Genomic DNA, 12,783 nt, shown 5'->3' on the forward strand with positions numbered 1-12,783 from the left:
ACACATTAGGTGGTCCTTAGATAATTTTTAGACAAAGTTGAGTCGCTGTAGCAGGAGCCTGGCCCTGTTGTAAGCAACAGACATAAAAGGAAAAACAGCCTCTCATGTTGGCTTCCTGAACATTATCATTAGCCCGATTTGTGTGGCTCTCTTTCTCTCCACCTCGAGAGTGTAAAGTTCTCGGGGTCTGGGATCAAGTCCTAACCAGGTACCCGCCTTCCCTCCCTGGAGGCTGATACTTGTATCTTTAGTTTCATGTCTCCAGCAGGACGTCGGCTGGTGTACTTCGAGTGTCTCCTTTAACATTCATGTCAAACTCATGAGGCAGATTCTGTTCCTATTTCAGAGAAAAAGTCCTTAAGCCCAGAGAGGTTAAGCAACTTGCGTGGAATTAAACAGCTTATGTGCCGGAATCCAAACCATGATGTGTTTTCCACCACGCTGCTTCCCTCAGTAGTGCCCAGCACAGCAAAAAAAAAAAAAAAAAAAAAAAAAAAAAAAAAAAATCAGTAAGTGCTTGTCCATATTTCAGTGGGCATGCTGACGGATGCTCTGGCAGAGGCTCGATCCCTTCCAAAACCGTGGTCTTGCCCGCCCTTCTCCTCCCCACCGTCTCTGCTGCCCCTCGAGTCGCTTTTGACGCTCTGGGCTTTTGTTTGAGGCAAGATCAATCCACGTTAAGAAATGCCTCATCATTGCTTCTGTTTCCCTACTGAGAATAAATGAGCATTTTCTATCACCTGATCTGATGGCGCCGACTCCCACTGCAAGCGGAAGCAAATCAATGGCTGGCAAAGGAAACGGAGCATTTTTTTTTTTTTAAATAACTCACACTTTAGAAACGTGATCTCTAAGTTATTACAAATTATAAGGTTACGACCTCTTAGACGAATCCTAGCTGCTTAAAAATTTAAACCTCCAGGGTAAAGCTGTGAAGTACTAATGAGCTGGAGGCAACTAAATATCAGAATCGGGGGGAGAAGTCTTGTTTTATGTGAGAGCAGATGAGGTCGTAAGAGCCGCTCTGTGAAATCGTTCTATATTGAGTGGGGGAGAAGGCAGTGGATGTGGGGTGAGGATTCGGAGGGGTGGCTTAGAACATTCCAGATGAGGATGGCGGGTTCTCTGATTGGGAAACATGAGATTCCTTCAAACGCCTCCTTATGTCAGTGCAGAAATAGGTTTCTATAGCACATCCCTTCATTCTCCGAAGAGAAGAAAGAAAAGCATTTTATGAACGGCAGGGCCTTCATACCAAGGCTGGAGGGTGTGTGTGTATGTGTGTGTCTCTGTGTGTGTGTGTGTGTTGAAACCTTTCATCAGGAATAGGGATTAAAATCTCTAGGAAAATATTGCAGGCAGAAGTGACATGCAGTATTTATTTTCCCAATGGAAATGTAAACAGTGGCAAGAGAAGATGAAAATATTTAGAGAAGAAACTGACCAGACCCAACCAAACACCGGGAGAAAATGCCAAACTTAGGAGGCAGGGCCAGGGCTGGCGGGCTTCGTCGCGTGTGTGACAACATGTGTCACATGTACCTGACTGCCCCTCAGACGCCCCTCCAGCTCATCACCAAGCACCCTTTCCAGGGCAGCCCATGGCGCACAGAGACCAATAAGGACCCCATAGAGTTCGTACTCCAGTGCAAAGGTTTGGCTGGTATCTGAGGTGACACCTCGCGGGCTATTTCTGTCTCCCGCCCGCTTAGGTTGGAATCACTTTTGTTTCAGCCCAAATCGCTTCTTCTCCGCTTCACTCTCTCCCGATTGAGAAAAAACCCACAGTGACACTTCCCACATTGCCCCTTCGGATCATCCGCGTCCCAGACCGGGCTGGCATTCCGTCCCACAAAGGTCCTTGTTTTCATTACAGAGGCTAAAACGGGCCTTTTGGAGAGAACCCCTGTTTACTCAACACAAACCTCCCGCTCCCCGGCCAGCCTGGGTCCAAGTTCCACATTTAAAATGAAATTATGCTCTGGGATAATACGGTCTTGAGCCCGTGGTTGCTGCCATGGATATTGACAAAGACTTAGCGCCGTATTTTAATAAGAAAACAAAACGCCAGAAAAGGCGCCAGAGTTTCCAGGCGGATCATTAAGAAACTGCCTTGGAGGCCGGAGCCTGGCGCTGACTGCATCACAGTTCGTCATACAACTTAAACTTCTTTTGACATCTAGTTATGTCGAAATGTGACTGATCACCTAGGGGATGGAGCTCCTGAGAGGGAAAAGTTCACTGACAGACAGCCGTGCGCAGAGCAGTTCTTAAATGAGAATCAAGAGAAAGTAGCATCCGGGCGACCTGACACCCGGCAGCTGCTACCTGGATCCGTCTAACTAAGGCAGGCCTGTTCTGGTGAGTTCTATTAGCATGTGCATGCTTCTGTCTCATTATCACACATCTGCCCACCTTTATTCCATTGACGCCGCCTCTCATCTGACAGCTCCGGCGCTGTCAAGCGCTGGATATTAAGGGAGCAGGGTGCAGCGGGCTGGCCGTGTTCACTTTTATTTTCTAAAGGCTGGTGTTCGGTTTGACAGTACCATGCTGTGGAGGTAAAGGAGATAATTAACACAGTGGGCAGTTCCTAAACAAAGCCGAGGCGCGGACGCCAGGTGCCACCACCCCTGCCTGAGCGGGGTGGCCTGTGGGGGCCGGGAGATCAAAGCCATGGTCGGTAGACCCCTCGCTCTTGGCCTGGGCCCATCGCAGAGAGCCACAGGCCACTGATGGGCTTCACGTCTTGACATTTCCTGCCGAAATAACCAAACCAGAAACTCCCGGTTTGGTGCTGATGGGCTGAGCCGGCACCATCCCGGCTTGGGGACCTTCTATAGGAAGACGGCACCTCAGCTGGGACTGGCGCTTCCAGACGCAGATGCCCCTCTGATGAGTCGAGATGGGAGCCCCTGCTTGTCCTCTGTGGCCACCCTGCCTTAAGACAACAGGCCGATGCCACTGTGCCCCCCCAGAGCTACCTCAAAACTAGAACTCTCCCAGCACTCCCAGTGCAGGTGATGCCAGACAGGCCAGAAGGTCAGAGGGGAGCGCTCTCTGCTCAGTTCCAGTTGCCTAAGGAACTGGCTTTTCCCCTTCCCCACTGGCCTTTTCCTTGGGGAAAAGGAAGGCCCTCTGTGTTCAGAGAATCTTGGGTTCTGCAGGGCTGTCCGCATTTCCGAGTTGAGTTCTAGATGCAGACTGAGGTCCTTGGCACCAGAAAGGTAAAGGATAAAACACCTCCCTCTGAGGGGAGGGAAAGCCAGCTTCCCACATCCTGCTAACGCAGAGGGAACAATAGAAGTTGGCAGAGAGGATGAGAGATGCCCGCCGAGAGTCGCACCCCCAGGGACCCTGCAGCGAGACCCGAATGACATCCGCCACCAGCCCCGGCCAGCCCGAGAAGCTGGTGTGTGCAGATGCATTTAGAGCCATTTAGGAAACCCCCGGCTTCTCTCCCTGCGCTCACCGCTTTCATCCCTCTGATATTTCTTTGTTCTCCAGCTCGCTGAGGGTTTGTATGGGTTAATGGAAAAATTACTGTTATTTTGCAACAATGCAATCAAAGTCAGTTCAGCAAACCCTGATAAAGTGAGAATAGCTTATTCAGATGGAGCTGGCAGGCCTGAACTCACAATTGCAAAGTTTGAATACAAAATAAGATATTCCCCCTTTTTAAAAAAAAGAGAGAGAGACAGAATCCGTTGTCATTCATGCTAAAAAGGCATTACAGACTGTCGACACTGTACAGAAAAATAGGAGATGTTGACCTTTTTATTATAGACTTTTCTCTACTGTTGCCCTTCTTTCAGCGGCACATCGCTCCCCCCGCTCCCCCCCGCCCCCCTCTGCACTCACACACACTCTTTTCAGCTGTATGTTATCTCAAATAATTACCCTCGCTTCTGGCTGTCCCTGGTGACTTCTGCTGCTAAAAAAGCTACTCATTGTCGGAGACTGAAGAGGGATTTCAAACCTGCTTCTTGTGGCCGGGCAACGGCTCTTAATTAACCACTCAGGTATTGGGGAAGCTCCCAGCCCAGCTCGCTTCCATATGGCTGGAACATGTCCTCAGTGATAATCACGGAAGGAAATATTGTATCAAAAAAGAGCTCACACAACCGAAAGCTTGTGCAAATTATTTTTAATGATTCTTCTCTGGTGAGTCGGCTTATTTGTTATTTCAAGCCGAGAGAGAGAAAGAGAGGGGGGCGAGAGAGGAATGCATTTGTCCTTGACCCAGATCCCCCCTCCCAGTACACGCCCCTTGTGCCCCACCCCCATCCCAAATCGGATCCAGGCCACTGTCACAAAGAGGGGACCCCTCCCAGCAGCGAAGCCCCTTCCAGACACCCTCGAACGCTTGTCTCACCGTGATTTCCATCAGCTTTTGTTTCTATTGGGGTCTGGCTCTTCTCAAACACGTACACATACACACACGCCGAATTCACAGAATTTCCAACCAGCAAGTGATTTTATGCAACTCGGGGCGTGAGCTGTTGGCCAGTGCTTCCCACATTCACGCCTCTGGTATTTCTTGCTTTAAATATAACAGGGGCGGGGGGTGGGAGGGGAAGAGGACACAGGGGGGTGTCGGGGAGTCCGGGAGCTGGCTGCAAGAGGAGGTGGTGAAGTTTACAAATCTAATTAAAAATGAAGTTGCATTTACATTTTCAAAAACCACCCATCCACCAGCCTACTGTGTCACTAGACATTATGTACGATTTTACTTTGCGACAGAAACCATTACATTTAAAAATTCATTACAGCAAGGTTAGTTAGACACATGATGGATGCAGCTTTAATCCTGCCATATATTATTACAGTTAAAATGTAAATGATGAAAAATATTTTGTGCTTATCAGCATTTATGTGGAAATGTGTTTTACAGTGATATATGGTGTTATATTTCTATTATTGTGGTGAAAAAGAAAGCAATACAAAAAGATGAAGTGTTTATTAAAACATGGTTACGTGTGATAACATATTTCTGTTGTACATGACTTTAAAAATACTCACTGAGGGCATTTGTCCAAAACAACTGTGAAATGTATTTGCTCTGCAAATCGGGCTAAGTTTTTTCTTCTGGTTACAGCTCTTTTTAATAGACTAATATTAATTCGAAATCTTGTAGAACGCTGTGAAGTTGGCAGCCCTGTTTTCTTTCTGATGTGGTTAAGAATGCACGTGTGTGTGTGTGTGTGTGTGTGTGTGTGTGTATTTACAGACACAGCTCTGGCTATAAAAAGAAGGCTGGCATGTTTATTTGGTACAGTCATCCAGAGGAAAGCGAGCCACCCAATTGAATGATGTTTCCAGAGTGATGTCATTGAGGGCATCGATAAAATCCTATTCAAGGTGTAATTAACATAGTGGAAAAGTAACATCAAACATCGCTTTCCAAGCAGGTGTGCAATGAAAAAATGAAAAGGCCACACTGGGTCTTTTGGTGGTTCCATCAGGGGACAGGGATGTTTAGTTGTGACCGTGGAAGAATTGATGGGACCAGGAGCACTGCAAGCCTCAGATACTGTGCCGGACGGGAAAGTTACCTCTCCTTCTGCCAAGTTCACTCACAATGTGGTTCCTGCCTCCTGCTCCCCTCCCCTTCTTTTCACCAGCTCCAGAACAATAGTATGTCCAACGGCAAAATGAAATTGCACACAAAAAGAAAATAAACCCTCCTCGGCAACCAAAAAAAAAAAAAAAAAAAAGGAAAAGAAAATCTATTACCTAACCCTGCTTTTAAAAAGACACCTAAGACAAAAGGCCCTCCTAGAGACATTCTCTGCTATGTCTCAGTCATTTTAGGACAGGATACTTAATATTTCACCCAAGTATTCGCCCAGAACCTTCAGACTTAGAATATTGTAACAGTGATACTTAGGGGTCAGGTCATTATAGGTTGGCCCAGGCTACCAGCTTTGCTACAAAAATTGTAACTCTTATTGTAACTCTTTCTGGCATCTCTTGCTGAGGACAGATTTTGTAATAGACCTGGAATGGACCAGACTCAGAAATCAGTTCCACCCTCCCCTTCAATGTCCCAAGTGTCCCTAGGGGTGGGGGGCACGGTGAGGGCAACCTAGGCTTAATGCAAATTTCCATCAGGTTTGCGCCCGGGCTCCTTTTCCTTCTTCTAACATCTGCTCAAGGGAGGATGTCGTTGTGTACATTAGCACTGCAAAGTTTCGCACCCTTCGAGGCTACCTTTGGCACAGGAAGCCCGGACCGCCAACGATAATACAGACCTCGGCATTTCCTCTCTCGGCACTCTCCCTCACTCTGCTCCTCAGCCGCCCGGAGTTGTTATCTTTAGGAAGTCCAAGGTGGGGGAGAGGGAGCCCTTATCTGGCTCCCATCCTAGTTACAGACATGAAACTCCTCCCTGTACACCTTGGGAACATTGTCACAGAGGGGTCACATCCGCTCCGATCCAACGCTGGTGACTGAACAGACCCGTGACCTACACCGTCCTTCACCTCCCTTTGTTTGAGGCATAAAAACCGACTCAGCTGATTTCCTTCAAAGTGCAGGTTAAAGGATTTGTGCAAATGTCTTCCCATTGGATCAGGAAGGGAAAAGCCCCCACGCCCTTTGCAAGGCATGGTCTTTCCCTTGCATTTCTCCTTAATTTTTTTTTCCTTTTAAAATGGTTAGTTTTTTATTTTAAACATGCACGCATGCACACACACACACACACACACACACATGCATGCACACATATGTGCACGTTCTCAAGGAAGCAGGAGCTCTGAAAACAACTCACCCAGAGCAAATCTCTTCAGTTCGTTTTCCTGCTTCACACATTTCCCCAAGCCAGGATCCCAGAAGCTGTGGGCTGACCTGGGGTTGCCCTATTAAATGTATTTATTTCTTAGAGCCGAAGAATATTTGCTGAAAGCTGGATTATCACTTGGTCGACCACCAGCAGCTGTTGAAAACCAGGGCATAAAAGCTTGTTTATGTCTTTAATGGCCCACTTAATGATGAAGCAAGTATGTTATTCATAATAAAATGCCAAGGAATAATCTTAATACCCAATGCATGGCGCTAGTGAATTAAGAAACATCTGCTATGTCATAAAAGGACATTTTATTTGGGGTCCACATTAAAAACATGATTCCATGGAGTTCTACTGATTTATATTGTACACAACAAATTATGATGTCTTGAAGTAATTATACTTTACAATTAAACCTACAAGGGCCACTCTTGGGAAAAAAAAAAAAAATCCTGCCTGGTCTTCTGCATTCAAGATCATTTCAGCAATACTGTGGTCTCGCCTTGACATATTTCACCAAAGCAAGGTTTAAAATATCTCTGGGCATTTGTGTCTCTCCAGGAAGATAACCAAGCTGAATGGTACTCCTGAAATCACCATTGCAGAATAAAATGACTATTTGGATTCAAGAAGAAAAGTGTTAAAAAAGAAAGTCTTTGCCACCTGTCTCTTGTCTGATTCCAACTTGGGAGCTTATTCTTTTTTTATTTTTTGCTTTTTAGGGCTGCATCTGAGGCATATGGAAGTTCTCAGGCTAGGGGTCGAATCAGAGCTATAGCCACTGGCCTATACCACAGTCATAGCAACACGGGATCTGAACCGAGTCTGTGACCTACAGCACAGCTTATGGCAATGCCGGATCCTTAACCCACTGACTGAGGCCAGGGATCGAACCTGCGTCCTCATGGATCCTAGTCCTGTTTGTTAACCGCTGAGCCACACAGGGAACTCCTGGGAACTTATTATTATTTTTTTTTTATGTTACCTGAGGGAGGAAGATCTGGAACGTGGGCTTAGTTGGGAGTGAAGAGGATGACCGCAAACCCCCGCTGGCTCTGTGTGTGTGTGTGTGTGTGTGTGTGTGTGTGTGTGTGTGGCGGGGGGGGGGGGCAGGGAGGTACACCCCCAGAGGGAGAGATGCCAGGAGTCGGAGACAGATGGCCCTAGAGATGTCCCTGGAGGGAGGAAGGTGCTGAAGGGACAGGGTGTGGCCAGCCCGATCCCAGCCCCCACGCCCTCCGCTCCAGATGGCGTCTGTCTCCAACACACCCGCTATCACACCAGGAAGCCGCGTGTCACCACCTCCATGCCCAACACCACTCAGGAGTCCAGGGACAAGTCTATTGCTTCCTGGAGCTGGGTCCTCGGAAAGGCATATGTAGCAGAGGAAAGATGGGTTATTTTAAAAGCTGGCTGCTGGTTGTCCAAAGACAGCGGCTCTTGATCGGGGCTGCTTTGGGGTATAACCTGGGCAAATGAGCTTTGCCAGACTCTATCCCCTGGGGTTCCATTTCACTGGTCTGAACACACACACACACACACACACACACACACGCACACACACACACACACACTTTCTCTCATATACACTGGTAGTTTTTTAAATGCTTCCCCTGCACCTCATTCTCATGGACTGCCAGGGTCAAAAACCCCTGCTTTAGGGAGATTTTTTTGGGGGGTGTGATGGGCAGCATTTTTGTGAGACCAGCACCTCCATAAAGTTTTTTTGGTTTTACAAAATGAGGCTGCCTGCTGTTAGGTGGAATATTAAACGTTAAATGGTTCTGTCACGGTAGGCAATAGTGCTATGGTTCCTCAAAAAAAATTAGATATAAGAGTTGCCTTCTAGCACAATGCGTTAAGGATCTGGCATGGTCACTGCCGCAGCTCGGGTTCGATCCCTGGCCCGGGAACTTCCATATGCTGTGGGTATGGCCGAAAAGAAAATGAAACCTAGAATTACCATAAGATCCAGTAATGTTTTGGGGTGGATTAAAAGCTGGGTCCTGAGAAGGTATCTGTACACAGATGTTCCCAGCAGCAGTATTCAAAGCAGCCAAGAGTGGAAGCAATGCAGTGCCTATCCTATCAGGGTCGGATGGGTAAACAAAACGTGGTCTATCCGTACAATGGAATATTCCTCAGCCTTAGGAAGGGAGGAACTGGTGACACATGTGACAACACGGATGAAACTTGAGGACATTATGCTGAATGAAAAAGGCCGGTCACGAGAAAACAAGATCCTGTGTGATTCCATGTGTACGAGGTACCTGGAGGAGCTAAGTTCACAGAGCCGGAGAGCAGAGTTGGTGGTTGCCGGGGCTCAGGGGAAGGGGGTTTTACTGTTCAATGCGGACCACTTTTCAGTGTGAGAAACTGGTGGAAAAGCTATGGAAATGGATGGTGATGCTGATGGCACAACAAGAAGGTATTTAATGCTGCTGAATTCTAGGCTTAAAAGTGGCCAGGATTTGGTTATGCTTATTTTACAACAATTTTACAAATTTTAAAAGCGAGGCTGCCGGGCTACCCAAGAGCTAAAGACTCCGCATAGTAAAGCAACACCAGTAACACAAACTTGGGTCTTGGTGAAGGGCCAGTTAGTGTTTCAGGCTTTGTCAACTGAAGATCTCTGCTGCACAGACTCACCTCTGCCGTGGAAGCACAGAAGCATCTAAAGATGATACATAAATAAGTGAGCCTGACTGGGTTCCAAGAAGACTTTGTTTACGGACACTGAAATGTGAATTTCATATCATTTTTGCAGGTCACAAAATATTTACTTTCGTGACTTTTTTTCTCAGTCATTTAAACACATAACTGTAAAAACCATTTACTTAGCTTGGCAGGCTGTACCCAAACAGGACTGGATTTGCCCACAGGTCATACCAACCACTTGCCTGGACTCGATTCTTGGTACCCAAGGCCCTAGAACTTTCCATCCAGTTGCCTAGCCTATTTCCAGGGCTGCTCAGACCTGCCCTCCCATTGTTGACGGTGCCAGGGCTGCTTGTGGGGAGTGTGGACAGAGACGACGGGAGGGGAGTCAACACACGTGCATGAAAACCCTTCCCCCGCACCCCCTCCCCCTTCCCCACTCGTGGGTGTGCAGGGGCTGAAGGAGGTGAGCAGCAGGTCTTTCCCAAGGAGCTAAGATTCTCTGCTAGAAGCTTCCCTCTGGAAAAAAATAAAAAAGGAGTTCTCGTTGTGACTTAGGGGAAATGAAAGCAACTAGCATCAATGAGGATGCAGGTTCGATCCCTGGTCTTGCTTAATGGGTTGAGGATCCGGCGTTGCTGTGACCTGTGGTCACAGACTGGCTCGGATCTGGCATTGCTGTGGCTGTGGTGTAGGCCGGCAGCTGCAGCTCTGATTCAGCCCCTAGCCTGGGATCCTCCATATACCACAAGTGCAGCCCTAAAAAGACAAAAAAAAAAAAAAAAGCTACCTTCCAGGTGGTTACTAAGTTCTCTTTGTCAAGGTGGATAGATAGAATGTTTTCGAATATATTGATACTTAATCTGTATAAAACTTTTAAGTCATAGGACTTGCAGTAAGTGAGCCTCTCTCTGTTTGTGTTCCAGGCTGGAGAGAGGTTAAGAGCAGGTCTACCCGCTTTGATTCTGAAGCTTGCAGCCGGGTCCATTTCTCAGAGCAGATGAGGTGATGGCACTTTGGAGCATGATGGGAACAGTTCTGAGATGGGAGGGGGATGTGGTGGCAGGATCCAGCCTGGCACAGAATGACAGGCACAGAAAGAGGGGGCTGTTGGCAGGAGCCTCAGGCCTCCTGGTCAGAGGCTGGCCTTACCTCAGGGGTGGGCGCTTAGGTCTTTGGGTTTGGATATTGAAGAAAAGGGGTGCCATGAAGGATGTGCACATGCTCAGGCCACCAGAAGACCCTCAGCATCTCAGCAGCCTTGTTGGAAGCTGCCCTGTCTGCAGCTGGCCAGGCTGCAAGCCTGGTGAGACACAGTCAGAAGCTTCACTCCGCATTCCCAGAACCACCACAGGTCTCTCTCTGGGCCGCTTCCAGCCTTTTCTGCCTAGCTCATCTTTTAATTCTTTAAGTGCAGTGAAAGCTTCTGTCCAACTGCCAACCTTTGCCCAGGTGGAAGCTGGCAACCAAGAGGGAAGATGCATCAGTAAAACTGCTCCAGGGACAGGTCCCAGCTGCATGGAGCGAGGTGCTCGGGGGACCAGACAGGAGTGGAAACATCCCAGTGGTCCCTTTGGCCACCCTGCCACCAGAGCCAGCATATGGTAGAGGCCGAGGTGGGACAGTTCAAGCAGGCCACTGCAAAGGTGGCCTTGATATACACCCATGGAAGAGTGGCCCATCCGTGCTAAATACATTGCAGGCATCTGATGGTTACTGAAAAACAAAAGCAAGCAAACAAGCAAGCCAATAAACTCACCTCCCATGCTACTCAGGTCTTACAGAATCCAGTGCACACTTCTAGCCTGTACTTGAGGCCTCTGTGACCTGGCCCCAATCCTGCATCTCCAGCCTCATCTCCCAGGAGGTCACCACACTCCTCCAGCAAGACTCATCCACTCAGTTTCACAACCCAACTGGGTGTAGCCCAGCCACTGTCCCTTGGTTCACGCTGTCCCAACCCCTTAGAATTCCTCCTCTTATTTTCAAGGTCACCTTTTAGAACATCTAGGCCCCAGCTTGTTCATCAAACAAGAATTTCATCTCTCCTTCCTTTGTTTGAACCTCAGGGTCAGCACTGTCTCATCTGCCTTGGGTCTGGCTGTTAAGCCAGACAGTGAATTGTGGCTGTATGACCCGAGGGACTTGCACAACCTGTCAGAATCGTTGCTTCCTCCTCTGTAAAATGGGAATGTTAATAGATGTACTAGCATCACATATTGTCTGAGGTTTCAGTGAGAGGATACAGTAGGTCTGGCTCAGTCCATGGCGGCCACCATCATTAATAGAGATATGTGGGTACCTACCAGGATTCCCACTAGACTGCCGGTGATTTAGGGCAAGGACTGAGGCTCAGGCACCACATAGATGATTCACATGGATGGGCCCTTAAGAAAAGGTTGCTCCCTTGAATTCCACTCTATATTCTTGAATGGACCTTGCCAGGTTACAAAGCCTGAGTCCTTCCACGTATATGACTCCTCCTGCTTCTCAAGAAAGGGCTCTGCGGCTTTCCCATCCCTCTCCTTTCTCCTCACTTGTGCCTTCTAGGTCAGTACTTCCCAAATCCAGTTCTTTGCATCCTCTGCTATGATTTTTGCCATATTCAAGTGCATTACTTAGATTTAAATTTATCTGCACTCAACAGCTCCCAAATTACAGTGTTTTTTGTTTGTTTGTTTGTTTTGTTTTGTTTTTTAAAAAGGGAACAAATGTTTCCATCATTTCCAGAAGTATGGAAATAGTCAGTCCAGGGCATGGTGTGGTGATAGGAAGCCAGGCCCCTTCTATCCTGTGGCTCCACCATGTATGGCCACCACTCCACAATCATCATGGCCCCTGGAGTTCCTGTAGAATGTAGGAGGCACAGAAAACAGGGCCCCTTCCTAAAGGACACATTTCAGAACTTGTATATGCAACTACTGCTATTTGTAATTGGTTGCCCAGAACTTAGTCATAACGTATTTAGTTACAAGGGACCCAGGATGACCTAGTGATTATTCTAGAAGGGCAAATGTCCAGGGGAAAATGGGCGCTGTCTTTCAGAGAAAGAAAGAATGGTGACTGGGGACAATGAGAAGCGTCTACACTATTGTGAAATACCTATAGTGTTATCTCTTTTACTTTAAGCTTATTATAAGTTTATTAAAGTAATACAGGTGCATAACTGAAATAGTCAAATAACGCTAAAAGGTTTATAATGGAAAGATAACATTTTTCGCTACTCACCCCACTCCACCTTTCCAGAGGCATCAATTTTAATTCTTTTAGTGGTTTCTTCAGGCATTAACCTCCACATTTCTAACATAATATGATGATACAGCTATCTCTGGATTCAT

General features: G+C 47.4%; 1 long non-coding RNA gene across 5 annotated transcripts in view; it reads right to left on the reverse strand.

Annotated features, from left to right (window-relative positions):
- The window catches only part of LOC110260952, a 193,376-nt gene extending 188,864 nt beyond the window's left edge, over positions 1-4,512 (reverse strand). For all 5 annotated transcript variants that reach the window (XR_002344595.1, XR_002344593.1, XR_002344592.1 and 2 more), the window contains exons 1-2: positions 4,376-4,512; positions 2,416-2,553 (exon numbers count right to left, since the gene is read on the reverse strand). This is a non-coding gene — a long non-coding RNA (uncharacterized LOC110260952). The remainder of the gene's footprint in view (positions 1-2,415; positions 2,554-4,375) is intronic.

Source organism: Sus scrofa, chromosome 6 (genome assembly GCF_000003025.6).
Source record: "Sus scrofa isolate TJ Tabasco breed Duroc chromosome 6, Sscrofa11.1, whole genome shotgun sequence".
Taxonomy (NCBI): domain Eukaryota; kingdom Metazoa; phylum Chordata; class Mammalia; order Artiodactyla; family Suidae; genus Sus; species Sus scrofa.